This window comes from Barbus barbus, assembly GCF_936440315.1.
Source record: "Barbus barbus genome assembly, chromosome: 29".
NCBI lineage: Eukaryota > Metazoa > Chordata > Actinopteri > Cypriniformes > Cyprinidae > Barbus > Barbus barbus.
In genome coordinates, this window is record NC_136757.1 from 1,493,554 (window position 1) to 1,511,626 (window position 18,073).

At 44.9% G+C, this 18,073-nt stretch overlaps 1 protein-coding gene across 2 annotated transcripts in view; it reads right to left on the reverse strand.

The window, feature by feature from the left end:
- The window catches only part of LOC306849779 (FYVE, RhoGEF and PH domain-containing protein 3-like), a 77,965-nt gene that overhangs the window by 35,458 nt on the left and 24,434 nt on the right, over positions 1-18,073 (reverse strand). The window contains exon 1 of one of the 2 annotated variants that reach the window (XM_079385083.1): positions 5,867-5,957. The exons of the other annotated variant lie outside the window; for it this stretch is intronic. The gene's annotated coding sequence lies outside the window, so the exon portion shown is untranslated. Of the gene's footprint in view, positions 1-5,866; positions 5,958-18,073 lie in introns of those variants that run through there. 2 annotated transcript variants of the gene reach the window in all.

Sequence of the window (18,073 nt, forward strand, 5' to 3'; positions counted from 1 at the left end):
GCCCATTGCCTTTGCGTCACGGGCCTTCAATCAGACGGAGCAGCGTTACTCAGTGGGGGAACGTGAAGCATTAGCCTGCATCTGGGCCTGCGAGAGGTGGCATCTGTATCTCTATGGCCGCGCCTTCACCCTAAGGACAGATCACCAGGCCCTGACAGCGCTACTTTCCACAGCTGGGACAGGCCACAGGCCACTGAGGCTACACCGCTGGTCCGACCGTCTTCGCCAGTATAACTTTGACCTGAAGTTCACCCCGGGCAGAGACAATGTTGTGGCCGATCTACTGTCCCGCTCCGCTCTGCCACACCCCACCACACACATACATACTGACACGGATCAGGTGGAACGGGACATTGTCCAGATGTTACACACACCCCTCCAGGCCGTTGTATCGTTACAAGAATTGAAGGAGGCATCGGAACAGGACCCGGTCCTTTCTCAGCTCAGAGTCTATATTCTAAATGGCTGGCCTCAGGAGGTACCAGAGGGGCTGGCAGCATTTTCCAGAATAAAGCAAGAGCTGTCCTGCTGGAACGACACCTGTGTGGCACGCGGCCTCTGCACAGTCATCCCCAGCCCCCTACGTGCACGTGTCTTGGCGATGGCTCACGAGGGCCACCTGGGTATTGTGAAGTTGAAGCAGCGCTGCAGAGAACGGGTTTGGTGGCCAGGGATAGATAAAGTTAAGTTAAGTTAAGTTAAGTCGTGACGTATTGTCAAGTATGGTGACCCATACTCGAAATTGGTGCTCTGCGTTTAACCCATCCAAGTGCACACACACAGCAGTGAGTAGTGAACAAATCCACACACACACACACACACCGTGAACACACACCCGGAGCAGTGGGCAGCCAATGCTGCGGCGCCCGGGGAGCAGTTGTGGGTTCGGTGCCTTGCTCAAGGGCACCTCAGTCGTGGTATTGAGGGTGGAGAGAGCACTGGACATTCACTCCCCCCACCTACAATTCCTGCCGGCCGGAGACTCGAACCCGCAACCTTTCGATTACGAGTCCGACTCTCTAACCATTAGGCCACGACAAAGACATCGAGGCCCTGGTAAAAGATTGTGCGGCTTCTCTCTTAAGCGGTAAAACTGGTCACCAGGTTCCCCCACCCTTACAACCTCTTGCTTGGCCATCGCAGCCCTGGGACCACCTGCAGCTGGACATTTGTGGTGAGATACAGGGAGTTCCTCATCACCAGCGCTTCCTAGTGGTTGTCTATGACCTGCATTCGAAATGGCCTGAGCTCATTGCCACTGGCTCCGTGACTTCTCAGGTCATAATTAACTTCCTGGACTCTCTGTTTTCTCGCTGGGGCCTTCCAAACACGATCACTACTGACAATGGTCCACAGTTAATCTCAGCTGAGTTCACAACATACCTCAAAAACAAAGGTATTCATCACATCCGCACGGCCTACTATCCCCCCCAAGCTAATGGTGGCGTCGAACGCTTCCATCAGTCCCTGAAAAACAGTCTCAGAGCACACTTGTTCCAGGGGTGGACCTTCTCACGGGCCATTCATCACACTTTGCTGCACTACAGGGCCACCCAACACTCTACGACGGGTGTCTCTCCAGCTTTCCTCATGCTTGGCCGTGAGCTCCACCTTCCCCTCGACAAGCTCAGCCCCGCACTACCTAAGGGCCCACTACCGAGAGTCAAGGCCTCCGTCAGCCACCAGCAGAGAAGAATGAAGCAGAAATTTGATCTCTCGGCACGTGTTAAGGTCCCTGACATAAAGGCCGCAGATTGGGTCAGGGTTCGCAGGCCCCACAGAGATAACAAACTCGCTTCATATTGGTCTGCCCCTCTCCAAGTTACTCATCAGCTGGGCCCAGCCACCTTCTTGCTCAGCAATGGCACACGGTGGCACGCAAGCCGCCTCCGCAAAGTGCCGCCCCCGGCACATACAACAGGCATCACGCCTCAAGCCACACCCCCAGCTTGGCAGGACACCCCAGCACTTCAGCTGACACCTCAGATAGCTCCAGCACAGGCTCCAGACATGCCTATCAACCTGCCAGCTGAGATTTGTGCCTGTCCATCACAGGCTGCCCAGCCTTATCCCCTTGTTTCTCCACGGCCTGTCCGCATTTGTTCTCGCCCAGGGCACTTACAGGACTTTGTGTCAACATTTCATGTGTGAAACCCTGTAGGAGGGGGGGAAATGTTATGTTCTCTCAAACGTGTTGTTTGATAAGACGTTGAGTTAGTGTTCAGTGATGCATCGAGTTCGATTGTGCTGAAAGCATTTTGTCATGCCTGACCAATGTAGGTGTTCATTTACTGGGGTCTGGGACGGGGAGTGAGAAAAGTAAAGTGAGACGATAAGTTGATGCTACTTGCTGTGTCCGTGTGATTCTTGTCAAACACAACAGGACTGTCAACTAAATGTATTTTTTTTCACATAAATATTCAAATTCTGTGTAAAATAAGTGTTTATTATATAATAAGTGTGAATGGGTGCCGTCAGAATGAGAGTCCAAACAGCTGATAAAAACATCACAATAATCCACACCACTCCAGTCCATCAGTTAACATCTGGAGAACACAAATCTGATGAAGAAACAAACTCATCCTAATCTTGGATGGCCAGAGGATGAGCACATTTTCAGCATTTTTTTTATTTATTTTGGGGTGAATTATTCCTTGAATGATCTAAATGCTGTTATACCTGAGTAAGTCATGACAGCCCGTAATGCTCAGCTTCACAACACACAAAACACACTCAAATACTGGATCAGCCCCACACACACCGCAGGATGAGGACGGTCAGAGAGGAAGAGGAAAGGCAGGAACATTATTAACTCTCCAGAGATGAGCGACTGTAAGCCATCATGCACAATATGCCACTCGATAATGAGTAGCTCATAACCCCCCCATAATGCACCGCAACATCCAACAGCGCTGAAGCCTGTGTGTGTGTGTGTGTAAGTACACACACACACGCAGACACTGGATGGGTACAGAGGGAAATGGGTCAGCAGTGAGATGAAGAGAGATATAGCACCAGTGCCGCCCATTTGTGCGCCTGCTGCCTCCTAGCCTCCATCAGTGTGTGTGTGTGTGTGTGTGTGTGTGTGTGTGTTGGTATGTCCTGACTACACCTCTTTGAGAAACAGGAGTGATCCAGTACACAACGCCCCAGGATACACACACACAGGTCACTATTACTGCACTACCTCTGGTTTTCCCAAATGTCATGTGTGAATGGACAGACGTGATTTCAGTAAAAAGACCACAGCTGCGTTTCCCAAAAGCATCATAAGTAGATCATAGGTCTACTGCTACAATCACCTTATCGCATGATGCTTTTGAGAAACACAGCCCAGTGGTTTTTCTCATCAGATAATAAAAAAAACACAGATTTGGCCTCTCAACATGTGTGTGTGTGTGTGTGCGCATGTATATATACAGTATCTTTGTGATCTGTGAAATACACAAACATCAAAATGAACAATGTGGGGAGGTAAAGAGTTTAGGTATATTGGCATAATCACAGTGAGGTGCATTTGTACAGACTGATATTTAGTTTTATATACAACCCTAAACCCCCAAATTCTTTAGGGAGTAATTCTGGGTTTGTGTGGAGTGATTGCAAAAAGAGACTAAATGTGGTATTTACAACTAAATTTGTCAACAAAAACATAAATCTAAAGTGACTTAATACAGTTTCCTTATTTCAGGTATGCTAAAATAGCGTGTTTTAATTAAATGTACTAATAACAGCCACCTCTGAAATGACTTTGTATAATAATGTCTTACATTAATTCATCTCTTTAACTCTAACCTTAAATTAATTGACAGATTTTTCATGGTCCACACAAATGTTTTTCACTCCACAGGACCACTCAGAAAACCTGTTATGGTGTAAAAAAAGAAGATGAAACACTTCAAATGTCCAGATCCTAGAAAATACACTTTTCCTAATACATTCATTTAAATGTTCCAGTAAAATGTTCACATTCACATTATTATAACTACCACTGGTCATTTCAACTTGAACAAATGCGTAGTTATAGAGTCAGTGTCAGTGTGACACACACTTACATCACTGCCAACAGAAAACCTCTAAGTGTGTCATTTCCTACACTTTCCTAGCATTTTCAAGTAGGCAAGAGTGTCTCAAAGTGAGGAATCGCCCTCATGTGTAAATGTCAGAGAGCGTGTGTGTTCACATCAAGCCAGGACCAACATGACTGTTACTATGACAACAGATCAGCAGCGGGATCCGTGACGACCGGTGTGAAAACACACTTTCTTCTCAAGAGACCGCTTTATGAAGGATATTTCAACGTGAGCTCGAGAGCTAAATCACTCACAACCTTTAAGAGATTTCCAAATCAAACTGTGGCCTAATATTACTAAGCAACACAATTGTAGACGTCATGCTATATCGTGAATATAGTCACAAATAAACAGTGCTACTACAAATTTTACTAATAATTTTACTAATAATTTGAAAACGACAGACTTCTCTTTGAGTTGCAGAGCTACTGAACAAGTGCTTGATTTCACATTTTACAGTGTGACAGAATTAAACACCACAAGATCTCACCACATTTCTACATTTTCTGTAGAAGACCGAGCGGCGTTTGCCTGACCAAACACAAGGGCATTGTGGGAGGCTGCTGGAACAGGGCTGTGTCGTCTTTTGAGGTCACTAGAGTTGTGTGGTTGCTAGGGAATCCTGTGTGTTTGCTGAAAGGAATAGTTCACCCAGAAATGAAAAATGTACCCACACTTGATCAAAGAAACAAATCCATCATTAAGGTGTTTTAACTTGAACATTTTAACCTTAACAATTAAACCGTCACTTCTGTTTTAATAATCCATAATAACTCTTCCTGCAGTGAAAAAGTCCATCTCCTGTTGTCTCTCACATCAAAATCCAGACACATATTTGTTTGGAGCTGTTTTGGTTTGTAAACGCTGCTTGATCTGTGCAGATTTCTCTCCTGATTCAGACCAGAATACTTTTTCACTGGAGGATTATGGACTCGTATTTTATTTAAAAACATCTTAATGCTGGATGTGTTTCAGCTTTTGTCTTCTCCAGATGTTAACTGATGGACTGGAGTGGTGTGTATTATTGTGATGTTTTTATTAGCTGTTTGGACTCTCATTCTGACGGCACCCATTCACTGCAGAGCATCCATTGCTGAGACACTGATGCATTTCTCCAAACCTGATGAAGAAACAAACTCATCCTAATCTTGGACATTTCTATTTCTTTAAGTGAGAAGATCCTCAAGTCTCTTTGATATTCTGGGCCAGTACAAGAAACCCCTTCAATTACACAGAGTTTTCTTAACTCACAGGTTTCCTGCAGTTTGCACTTGCTCTGAGTCTTCCTTCAGAACTGTTTAGCACCATAATTACAATAAAAAATATGAGCCTGATCAGACTTTTAGCACACATCTACTTAGCAAACTGCACAGTTTGAGGTATTATTATCTCATATCATGTCTGAAGCATGAGCAGGACGAGTTGTTAATAGGGTTACAGGATTGTTCCAATCACAAGTGTAAGCAATAGTAATACCAGTGCATAATTTACTTTACTAAATATGGAATCAAGCATTATTACATTGCAACTGAAGACAATATGAGCATTGCATCATTCAAAAAAGATTAAATAAAGATGCCACAACTTACTTAAACAGCTGAGAAGAGTAAAAATCCTCCCATATGAAGCAGCATAAGCTCAAGTCTCTCAATAAAACATAAAAGCTGAGCATGTATATTTCAACAGGCTCGAGCGCTCACACTCCACATTCAACAGAGTGACACACAGCAGATATTACAGCTCAATACAGCACAGAAACGTTACAGAGACCGCAGAAAATAAGCAGCACTCACCAGCTGAGCTATCCACGCTTACACACACACTCTGAGTCCATGTGCACAATAGCACTGAGACCGGCACCCATCCGCGGACACTAGCGCTCCCCTCCTCCTCCTCCAGCACCGCTCCTCCCCCTCTATCTGCCCCAGAATCCCCTCCATCTGAACAATACACCCCACCACACCAACCCATAATAATGCCGCCGAGACATCTCCATGGCAACTAATGACAGCCGGGGGGGAGAGAGAGAATGGAAAAATCAGTCAGGAAGGACGAGTGAAGCGGACAGAGACAGCTCAATAACCGGCTATATGGAGGTTATCAGCGTTCAGTGATAAATGTGCGGCCGGTTTCTCCTGATCTTTGATCGACAGGCTTCAAATGTTGAATAAAAACTGCATGTAGAGGAAGAGGTGAAGCAGATTTTTCAACAAGTGCCTAGACTTTCAAGTCTGTTCTGATCTCTTCTGAGCATTTATTTGATCAAAAATACAGTAAAAAGAGAGAAAAATTGTTACAATTTAAAACAGCTGTTTTCTCTGTGAATATCTGTTAAACTGTAATGTATTTCTGTGATGTGCAGCTGTATTTTCAGCATCATTACTGCAGTCTTCAGTGTCACATGATCTTCAGAAATCATTATAATATACTGATTTATTGCTCAAGAAACATTTCTGATTATTATTAATGTTGAAAACAGTTGTGCTGCACAATATTTTTGTGGAAACTGTGATACATTTTATTTTTCAGGATTCACAGATGAATAGAAAGTTCAAAAGAACAGCATTTATTTGAAATAGAAATGTTTCGAAACATTATAAATGTCTTTTCTGGCACTTTTGATCAATTTAATGTGTTTTACTTTATAAAAGCACTCATTTCCTTCAGGAAAAAATTTAATTTCAAGATTCAAGTGTGGTCGGAAGGGTCGTCAGAGGCACTTCAGGACTGTTTTGACACCACTGACTGGAATATGTTTAAACAGGCTGCCACATACAACAATACTACGGACCTCCAAGAGTACTCGGAGACTGTCACTGCCTACATCTCCAAGTGCATTGATGATGTAACAGTCACAAAGTCCATCACTGTCCGGGCCAACCAGAAGCCGTGGATGACAGGGGAAGTCTACAGACTGCTGAAGGCTCGGAACGCTGCCTTTAGAGCTGGAGATGAGGAGGGCCTGAAGACAGCTAGGGCCAACCTATCCCGCGGCATCAGAGAGGCCAAGAGACAGTACTCCAGGAGGATAGCCCATCGTTTCAGCGACAGCAGAGACACGCGGAGCCTGTGGCAGGGGATACAGACCATTACGGATTACAAGCCCCCACCACAGACCTGTGACAACACCATCCCCCTGCTGAATGAGCTGAATGCCTTCTTTGCTCGCTTTGAGGCACAAAACAGCACCACTGCACAGAAGACTCCACCTCCTCCCGGCGACCAGGTGATGACGCTGTCCCCGGACAGCGTGAGGAGGTCCCTCAGCAGGATCAATGCACGCAAAGCTCCGGGTCCTGACAACATTCCTGGGCGTGTACTGAGAGACTGTGCAGTGGAACTCACTGATGTCTTCACAGACATCTTCAACATCTCGCTAAATCAGGCCGTTGTCCCCACATGCTTCAAAGCTACCACCATCATTCCAGTCCCGAAGAAGTCATCTCCATCCTGTTTCAATGACTACCGTCCAATAGCACTCACTCCTATTCTCATGAAGTGCTTTGAACGGCTAGTCATGCACCACATCAAGTCTGTCCTCCCCCCCTCACTTGACCCCTTCCAGTTTGCATATAGGTCCAACCGCTCGACCGATGATGCCATCGCCACTGCCCTCCACCCAGCCCTCACACATCTGGACAAAAAAGACTCATATGTCAGGATGCTGTTCATAGACTTCAGTTCAGCATTCAACACAATCATCCCTCAACAGCTCACTCACAAACTGGTCCAGCTGGGGCTCAACACCTCTCTGTGCAACTGGCTGTTGGACTTCCTGACCGGGAGACCTCAAGCAGTACGGGTTGGCAGTAACACATCCAGCACCATCACACTGAACACTGGGGCCCCCCAAGGATGTGTGCTGAGCCCCCTCCTCTTCACTCTTCTGACCCACGACTGCACACCGTCACACAACTCTAACCTGATCATTAAGTTTGCGGATGACACAACTGTGATGGGTCTCATCAGCAACAGAGATGAGACAAACTACAGGAGCGAGGTGAGCCGCCTGGCCGGGTGGTGCAGTGACAACAATCTCTCTCTGAATGTGGAGAAGACGAAGGAGATTGTTGTTGACTTCAGGAGAGTACACACTCAGCATGCCCCTCTGACCATCAACGGTGCGACTGTGGAGAGAGTGAGCAGCACCAAGTTCCTGGGTGTGCACATCACAGAAGACCTCTCCTGGACTAACAACACTGTAGCACTGGCCAAGAAAGCACAGCAGGGTCTCTACTTCCTCCGCAAACTCAGAAGAGCCAGAGCCCCGACCCCCATCATGTGCACCTTCTACAGAGGCACCATCGAGAGCATCCTAACCAGCTGCATCACTGTGTGGTATGGCGCTTGCAACGCATCCTGCCGCAAGTCACTTCAGCGAATAGTGAGAGCAGCTGAGAAGATCATTGGTGTCTCTCTCCCCTCCCTCCAGGACATCTACAGCACCCGTCTCACCCGCAAAGCCCTCCGCATTGCAGGTGATCCCACCCACCCGACACACAGCTTCTTCAGTCTGCTGCCATCAGGGAGGAGACTGCGGAGTCTCCAGGCGAGGACCAGCAGACTGAAGGACAGCTTCATACATCAGGCTGTCAGGAAGCTGAACTCCCTCTCGTCCCTGCCCCCCCTCCCCTCTTTTTACCCCATACAACACTGAACTCTGACACTATGAGACCCCCCCCCCCCCCCCCCCACACCCCCAGGACCAGCCACCCCACTACTTACAAACTGTGACCAGCACCTCTCACTTGTGCAGCATTGGACTGATCACTACCTCATCCAGCATTGACTGCAAACTACCTCCTCGGATAGTCTCATAAAAAGACTGTTCTCCTGTCAATTTAACAGACTGACAAGCTCTTTTTGCACTACACCCATATCTGCACAGTTTTTGTTTTATTTAACTGGTTTGCACTCCATCTATTCTGCCATGTGCCTTATGTCACTTTATCTATCTTTTTTATTTTTCTACAATGTCCTCAGACTGGCAAGCTCTTTTTGCACTACACATATATCTGCACAGTTTTGGTTTATTTAACTGGTTTGCACTATCTGCCAAGCGCCTTATGCCACTTTATCTATTTCTTTATTTTTTTTCTACAATGTCCTTACTTGTATAGCTATAGAGTTGTATGTACATATGTTTAAACCGTATTATCTGTATTTGAACGTGTTTAATGTTAACTGTTTACACCAAGGGTCTGAGAGTAACGCAATTTCAATTCTCTGTATGTATGTGCTGTACATGTGGAAGAATTGACAATAAAGCAGACTTGACTTGACTTGACTAATTTGTAATACAATGCTTAAAAACATCCCAGGATGCTCCTCATTAAACTGGATGAGAGAAAGTTCAGAGTGAGCAGAGCTGAAATCACATATAAGAGTTTGCTTTTGGTTTACTATGTTTTGAAGTGAGAAGCAATTCCCATACTGTTATTTTTTAAAAATGTAAAAAAAAAGAAAAAACACATTTGCTTTAATTAAACGTATACATCAGCATTACAGACCTCTGGATAGGTCTTTAGGTCATTGTTAATGTAATGAGCTCTTCTTCACACTCACACACTATTCTTTTTATTTTCTATTGTCCCATGAATTAACACTGTGACAGCCACATGTGAACGCGATATTTTATTAACAGAGCTCGTGTCACAAACACAACCTATCACACATTAACACAGTGCTCGTGTGTTGCTCATATATATATATATATATATATATATATATATATATATATATATATATATACCCAATGAGGGAGAGCACGTTCTTAAAGAGCCCAACACATTTAAAGAGCAACACGTTAGAATACACAAATCACATTGCATTTCTGAACATTTCTGATTGCATTTTCCCTTTGCACACTCTCCTTTCTGTCCTCTCTCTTCCACCTCTATCATGTGTTTCCATTACATTCCGGTTGTCTCTCAACAACGCTCTTACATCACACACAGACAACAATGCAATGTTGCTAACCTGCATCCTATCTGTACATCTTCTACTGTACCTCTTTCTTTTTCTGTGGGTCTCTGGAATTGTCAGTCAGCTGTCAACAAAGCAGACTTTATTTCTACAGCTCCTATAAAACTCCATGTTGTGGTACTTTACCGGTCTCCTGGTCAACTGGGCACCTTCCTAGAGGAGCTGCATGGGCTGCTGTCCTCATTCCCTGAGGATGGCAGTACACTTTTAGTCTTTAGTGACATCAACATTCATCTGGAGAAGCCTTATGCTGCAGACTTCCATTCACTCCAAGCTTCATTTGATCTCAAACACATTACCACTACAAGCATTCACAAATCAGGCAACCAACTTAACTTTATTTACACAAGCAATTGTATTATAGACATTTTGGTAAAACCCCTACACATGTGGGATCATTTCTTCATTACATTTAACCTACATCTTTCTACCTGAGTGCATCCAACCCCTTTACCGGTTACTTTTAGACGAAACCTTCGCTCCCTTTCACCCTTCCATCTTTCCTCTGTAGTGTCCTCCTCTCTTCCCTCACCTACCCATTTCTCATCTCTGGATGTTAATGAAGTCACTGACACTTTATGCTCAACTTTAACTTCTTGTCTAGACGATATTTGTCCTCTCTCCTCCAGGACAACACGGGCTGCCCCTTCTAACCCCTGGTTATCCGATGTTCTTCGTGAGCATCGGTCCAAACTCAGGGCAGCAGAGAGAAAATGGAGCAAATCAAAAGATCCGTTAGACCTGAGTAGGTATCAGTCTTTGCTTTCATCTTTCTCTGCTGAAGTCCATACTGCCAAATCCTCATATTTCCACAACAAGATCAATCAGCGCTCCAGACATGCGTAATCTTTTCAAAACATTAAATTCTCTCCTCTGTCCCCCCCACCACCTCCTTAACAGCCGATGACTTTGCCACATTCTTCACAGTCAAAACTAGAACAATCAGCAGCCAGTTCACAGCTCCACACACACACAGGAACTTAAACCAACCACATCTACTGCTACAACTCCCCTCTTCTCCTTCTGTCCCCTCACTGAGGCAGAAGTATCCAAACTTCTCCTCCAAAATGTCCTCTAGACTCAATCCCCTCACACCTTCTCCAAGCAATCTACTCTCAGTCACTGAAGTCTTGCGGATTGCAAAAGCTGATTCCAAATCAACAGTTCAATTTCTGTTGGATCTATCTGCTGCTTTTGACACTGTCAATCATCAGATCCTCCTGTCCACCCTCCCATCACTGGGCATCACAGGGATTCCACTTCGCTGGTTTGAATCCTATCTCACAGGTAGGTCTTTCAGGGTGGCCTGAGGAGGGGAGGTATCCAAAGCACACCAACTGGTCACTGGGGTTCCTCAGCGATCAGTTCATGGACCCCTCCTCTTCTCCATAAACACTACATCACTGGGATCCATCATACAGGCACATGGCTTCTCCTGCCATTGCTATGCTGATGACACACAGCTCTATCTTTCATTTCAACCCGATGATCCATTGGTAGCTGCACACATTTCAGGCTGCCTGGAGAACATCTCAGCATGGATGAAAGATCATCACCTACAGCTCAACCTGGCAAAGACTGAGCTTCTTGTCTTCCCTGACACTTCAGCTCTACAGCATGATTTCACCATCCAGCTAGATCCTAGTTAGATTACCCCATCAAGTTCAGTCAGAAATCTTCAGTGACCAGCTGACTTTCAAATACCACATTACAAAGACGCTTGATCTTGCAGGTTTGCATTGCACTACATCAGAAAGATCAGGCCCTTCCTTACACAGCATGCTGCACAACTTCTTGTCCAGGTCCTTGTCATTTCTAAACTGGACTACTGCAATGCTCTTCTAGCTGGACTTCCATCAAGCAAACCTTTACAAATGATTCCGAATGCAGCGCCACGACTGGTCTTCAACTTCATCTTCAAATTCATGTCACACCTCCCTTTATCTTCTTGCACTGGCTACCGGTTGCAGCTCGCATCAAGTTCAAGACATTGATGCTTGCATATAGAACAGCCACAGGCTCAGCACCCGCCTACTTCCACTCACTATTACAAATCTACATCTCCTCCAGAAATCTGAGATCCACTAGTGAGCGACACCTTGTGGTGCCATCACAGAGAGTCTCAAAAATCACGTTCCAGAACGTTTTCATTCACCGTTCCTGGCCGGTGGAATGATCTTCCCACCCCTATCCGAAATGCTGAATCCCTGACAATTTTCAAGTGAGAGCGGAAAAGTCATCTCTTTCGTCACCATCTGACTTCATCCTAAAAAAAACTAAATTTTGCTTCTCTTTACTTAATCCCCAGTCTAGCTTGTACTTATTTGAACATTGCCTGAAACTTGGTATCATGAGCATTTCCTGTGTCTATTTAAGATTAATCGCTTGATGTATTCCCCAATTTGTAAGTCTCTCTCTCACACACACACACACACACACAAAGAGGTCTCCACCTTCATTCTCTGTCATTCAGAAGCAGACTGTAGTTTCACACACACTGAGGGCTCTTCACCAACTCTCTCTCTGGGAACGGACGTGAGGCGGTGATGCTGGTTTTGCGGTGTGATGTTTGAGAAAGTGGAATTAGGAACTGATGGTTGGTAAGAACAAAACTGTCTGATCTTAATAAGAGAGGAAGCAGAATTTTGAGCCATAGAGATTCAGAACGATCTGAAGGTGAGTACGTGACATCAGGATTGTCTGTTTTGAGTAAATTAAAACGTTGAAGTCAGTGTCCTTCAGTAAGATCAGTCGTGGTTTGACAGTAATGAAGACTGGCATCATCAGGCCATCAGTTGAGTATCTGAAACAATGGTAAACCATTCACTTCCTCACTGAAACTGAAGTTCTGTGTCACTGTTCCTCCTAAATTGAAAATATGTGAAGTGACATTCAGCCAAGTATGGTGACCCATACTCGGAATTCGTGCTCTGCATTTAACCCATCCAACGTGCACACACACAGCAGTGAACACACACACACACCGTGAACACACACACACACACACAAACAGCAGCGAACACACACACACCGTGAACACACACCCGGAGCAGTGGGCAGCCATGCTGCAGCGCCCGGGGAGCAGTTGGGGGTTCGGTGTCTTGCTCAAGGGCACCTCAGTCGTGGTATTGAGGGTGGAGAGAGCGCTGAACATTCACTCCCCCCACCTACAATCCCTGCCGGCCGGAGACTCGAACCCACAACCTTTGGATTACGAGTCCGACTCTCTAACCATTAGGCCACGAAATATGAGGAATTATGAATATTTCAGAGAGTTTGCTCCAGTATTGTGATGCCGAGAGTAACAGATGTCAAACAAACCGCTGTCATCATGACCTTCACAACAGTGTTGGGGAAAGTTACTTTTAGAAGTAATGCATTACAATATTGCATTACTCCCTAAAAAAGTAACTAATTACGTTACTTAGCTACTTTTTATGGAAAGCAATGCGTTACGTTGCTTTTGCGTTACTTTTTAAATATGAGCAGGGCTTGATTGTTTTTAATACAAGTTCTATTTATAGTAAATGTAAAAGCCCTTTCACACCAAAAAGAGTCATGAATAAACCTCAGGCTGAAGGAAAAGTAAATTCATGTCTGCACAGTAGAACGCAGGAGAAGAGGGTGCAACACTCTTCAGCAATAAAAAACAATGAAGCACAATTGTTAGTTTATCTAAAGTCATTTTTGCTTAGTATGGTTGAACACGTTTTTGTAGTTTACGCAGAGAGACTGCGTGACTGCATTGTGACTGCGTGTTTTGAGTTTGAGCTCCATCAAATTGATTCTTTATCTTAAAATCAATTTTATACACTATCATTTTCGTTTCTATAACGTGTGAATATATCCCCTATAACATTCTAAAACAAAACCAATCAGAGCGCCTTGTTATCACTAGTTTTATTTTGATTTCTCGTGTCTGCTATTAGCTTATAGCCCGTTAGCATCGGCAGCGTGGCTGCCGCTAATCTCGCTTACATTGCTAATACTCTATTCACACACATTACCATTGTTTCACTGTTACTTTCTTAAATGGCAGATTTGTGTCTACCTTTGAGTCCAGGTGAGGACACATTCGAGCTGCATTCGGTGCAGCTGGAGCTGGAGGCCGTGGAGAAGCTGATCCGTGACCTGGTGGAGAAGCAGGCCCAGCTGAGAGAGCAGAGAGCCAAGCTGGAAACATCCCGGGCTGACGCTCACAAGTCCGGGGTAAGTATACAGCACGCTGCTAACACTCCCACCACCTCTACTCTGTGTGTTTCTCTGCAGAGACCCTGTGCACCCCGGTACGCAGCACATCGCCCGCGACGACGATCATCATGTCAGGACCGCTTCCCACGTATCGACAAGGACACGAAAGGTTCAGTAGACTTTTAGCTTTAAACAAACGGCTATTGTCATGGTGTAAAGAACAGAAACTGCTCTTTGTTAATTATTAGAATCTTTTCTGGGAGCGTCCTAGGCTTTTCAGTGCTGATGGCCTGCACACCAGCATAGTCGGAGCGGAACTCCTGTCGGACAACATCTCCAGGACGCTACGCTCCATCTGACTAGTAAGCCAATTCTCAAATAACTACTATGATGACTTTTGTTCTACCCACTTAAAAGATAGAAGTACTTGCGTTGTCCAATCTATACAGACTGTGTCGGTTCCCCGAATAGCGAGGTCAAAATATAAATTTAATGCAGGATCTAGAAAAAATCTGAGCGTGATTAAACCAGAAAAACGCAAAATAAATGAACTATTTGAACTATTTTTTAAGCTTGGGCTCCTAAATATTAGATCACTCGCACCCAAAGCAGTTATTGTAAATGAAATGATCACAGATAATAATTTTGATGTACTCTGCCTGACTGAAACCTGGAATTGATCTTACCGATATAGATATCGTACCTCAAAGTGATGATGTTACTGATCATTTCCTTCTATCGTGCATGCTGCCTATTACTGATATTAGTTATATGGCTCCGCGTTATCGTCCGGGCAGAACTATTGTTCCAGCCACCAAAGACAGATTCACAAATAACCTGCCTGATTTATCTCAACTGCTCTGTGTACCCATAAATACACATGAACTAGACGAAATGACTAGCAACATGGGCACTATCTTCTCTAATACATTAGAAGCTGTTGCCCCCCTCAAATTGAAAAAGGTTAGAGAAAAACGTACTGCGCCATGGTACAACAGTTATACCCATTCTCTCAAGAAAGAAACTCGTATTCTTGAGCGCAAATGGAGAAAAACTAACTTGGAAGTTTTTAGAATTGCGTGGAAAAACAGTATGTCCAGCTATAGACAGGCTCTAAAAGCTGACAGGGCAGAGCATATCCGCAAACTCATAGATAATAACCAAAACAATCCAAGGTTCTTATTTAGCACAGTGGCTAGATTAACAAATAAACAGACGCCACCCGATCTAAATATTCCCTCACAGTTTAATAGTAATGACTTTATGAATTTCTTTATTGATAAAATAGATAACATCAGAAATACAATATCAAATGTAGATTCTACTGCGTGTAGCATTTCAGCTTCATTCATCACACCCAAAGAAAAACTGCAGTGCTTTACAACTATAGGACAGGAAGAGCTAAATAAACTTATCAGTGCATCTAAACCAGGGGAGGGCAAACTTTTTGACTCAAGGGCCACATCAAGTTTTCCACATTAAGTGAGGGGCCGCATAATATGTTTATGACAAATGAAGCTTTGATTTTCTTTTTTTTCTTTATTCTAAATTGACACTCACTTACTACTGTACTATGTATACGTGTACATACATGACAGTTCTATTTTTGCACCATCTCTACCAATTTATATGAGCACTTTATGACACATAGATAAGTTGCATTGGTGTACAAGTCGATTGATGTATAAGACACATTTTATCATTTCATTCAGGAATAATGCAAATAAACGAAACGTTTACAAACATTAGAAACAGTACTATATCCATTTTCATAAAAATGTGTGTGGAAAACAGCAGAAGAAATCATATCTTTGCGAGACAAAACGACAAATTAGTTCCATGTTTTCCCCACAAAATGACATCACCCGTGAGCAGGAGGATAACACTGGCATTTGTTCTGATACTGGAAAGTCTTTTAAGCATTTTTAAAACCGCTCCAATACAAGGCATTTTTAAAACATGTAACTTATTTACATGTGTGCCAGTTTTGTGCCACTGCTCCAGGTGTGTGTTCACAGTGTGTGGGTGTTCACTGCTGTGTGTGTGCAGTTTGGATAGGATAAATGCAGAGCACAAATTCCGAGAATGGGTCACCATACTTGGCTGTATGTCACGTCACTTTCACTTTCACTTTTGTAGTGTATAGCTATTTTGACTTTTTATTTAGTACTTGCTGTGCGGCTTGAACGCGGCGTCCATCAAAAATAGACTAGGCGCCTATCTGGTGAAGCCGCACGGAGAGCCGCTTCTGAAACGTGCCGCGGATTGACTGGAGCGGGCGCGATCAGCTCCGGTGGCCGCGTCGGAGCGGCGGGATGGTGAAAATCAGGGGTTATATACTGCACTACAGGCTACAGCGCCATCTATTGTATTTTAATGATATTACATATTGGAACAACTGCCTCACGGGCTGGATGAAAACGCCCGTAGTTTGCCCACCTCTGCAGATTCTTATCATCTTTTTTAAAATCCCTCGCGAACCGCCACAGGAGTGATAGCGGGCCGCAGATGGCCCGCGGGCCGTAGTTTGGACAACCCTGATCTAAACCAACAACATGTTTATTAGATCCTGTACCCACTAAACTACTGAAAGTAGTTTTCATGTTTATTAGATCCTGTACCCACTAAACTACTGAAAACAAAAGAAGGAAAGCACCTGGTCCAGATGGTGTGTCACCAGCCTGCCTGCCAGATGGTGTGTCAGCCAGCTGGCCCCCATCTTCACACAGATCTTCAATAGATCACTGGAGCTGTGTGAAGTCCCCTCATGCTTCAAACGCTCCACCATCATCCCCGTCCCAAAGAAACACAAAATTACTGGACTAAATGACTACAGACCTGTGGCACTAACGTCTGTAGCCATGAAATCATTCGAAAGACTGGTTCTGGCTCATCTGAAGGACATCACTGGACCCTTACTGGACCCCCTGCAGTTTGCCTACAGAGCAAACAGGTCTGTGGATGATGCAGTCAACATGGGACTGCACTTCATCCTGCAGCATCTGGACAGACCAGGGACTTATGTGAGGATCCTGTTTGTGGACTTCAGCTCTGCTTTTAACACCATTATCCCGGAAACCCTTCAAAATAAACTAACTCAGCTCTCCGTCCCCACCTCCGTCTGCCAGTGGATCAACAGCTTCCTGACAGACAGACAGCAGTTAGTAAAGCTTGGCAAATTCTCATCCAGCACTCGAACCATCAGCACTGGAGCTCCTCAGGGCTGCGTACTCTCCCCACTGCTCTTCTCCCTCTACACCAACGACTGCACATCTAAAGACCCCTCTGTCAAGCTCCTGAAGTTTGCAGACGACACCACACTGATCGGCCTCATCCAGGACGGTGACGAGTCTGCTTACAGACAGGAGGTTAAGGAGCTGGCTGTCTGGTGCAGTCTCAACAACCTGGAGCTTAACACGCTCAAAACTGTGGAGATGATCGTGGACTTCAGGAGAAACCCCCCTGCTCTCCCCCCACTCACCATCATGAACAGCACTGTGACTGCAGTGGAGTCATTCAGATTCTTGGGCACCACCATCTCTCAGGACCTAAAGTGGGATATTCACATTGACTCCATTGTCAGGAAGGCCCAGCAGAGGCTGTACTTTCTTCGCCAGCTGAGGAAGTTCAACCTGCCACAGGACTTACTGAAACAGTTCTACTCTGCCATCATTGAATCCATCCTCTGCACCTCAATAACTGTCTGGTTCAGCTCAGCTACCAAATCTGACCTCAGAAGACTACGGAGGGTAGTCCGGACTGCTGAGCGAATCATTGGTACAACCCTCCCCACTCTCCAAGAACTGTACTTATCCAGAGTGAGC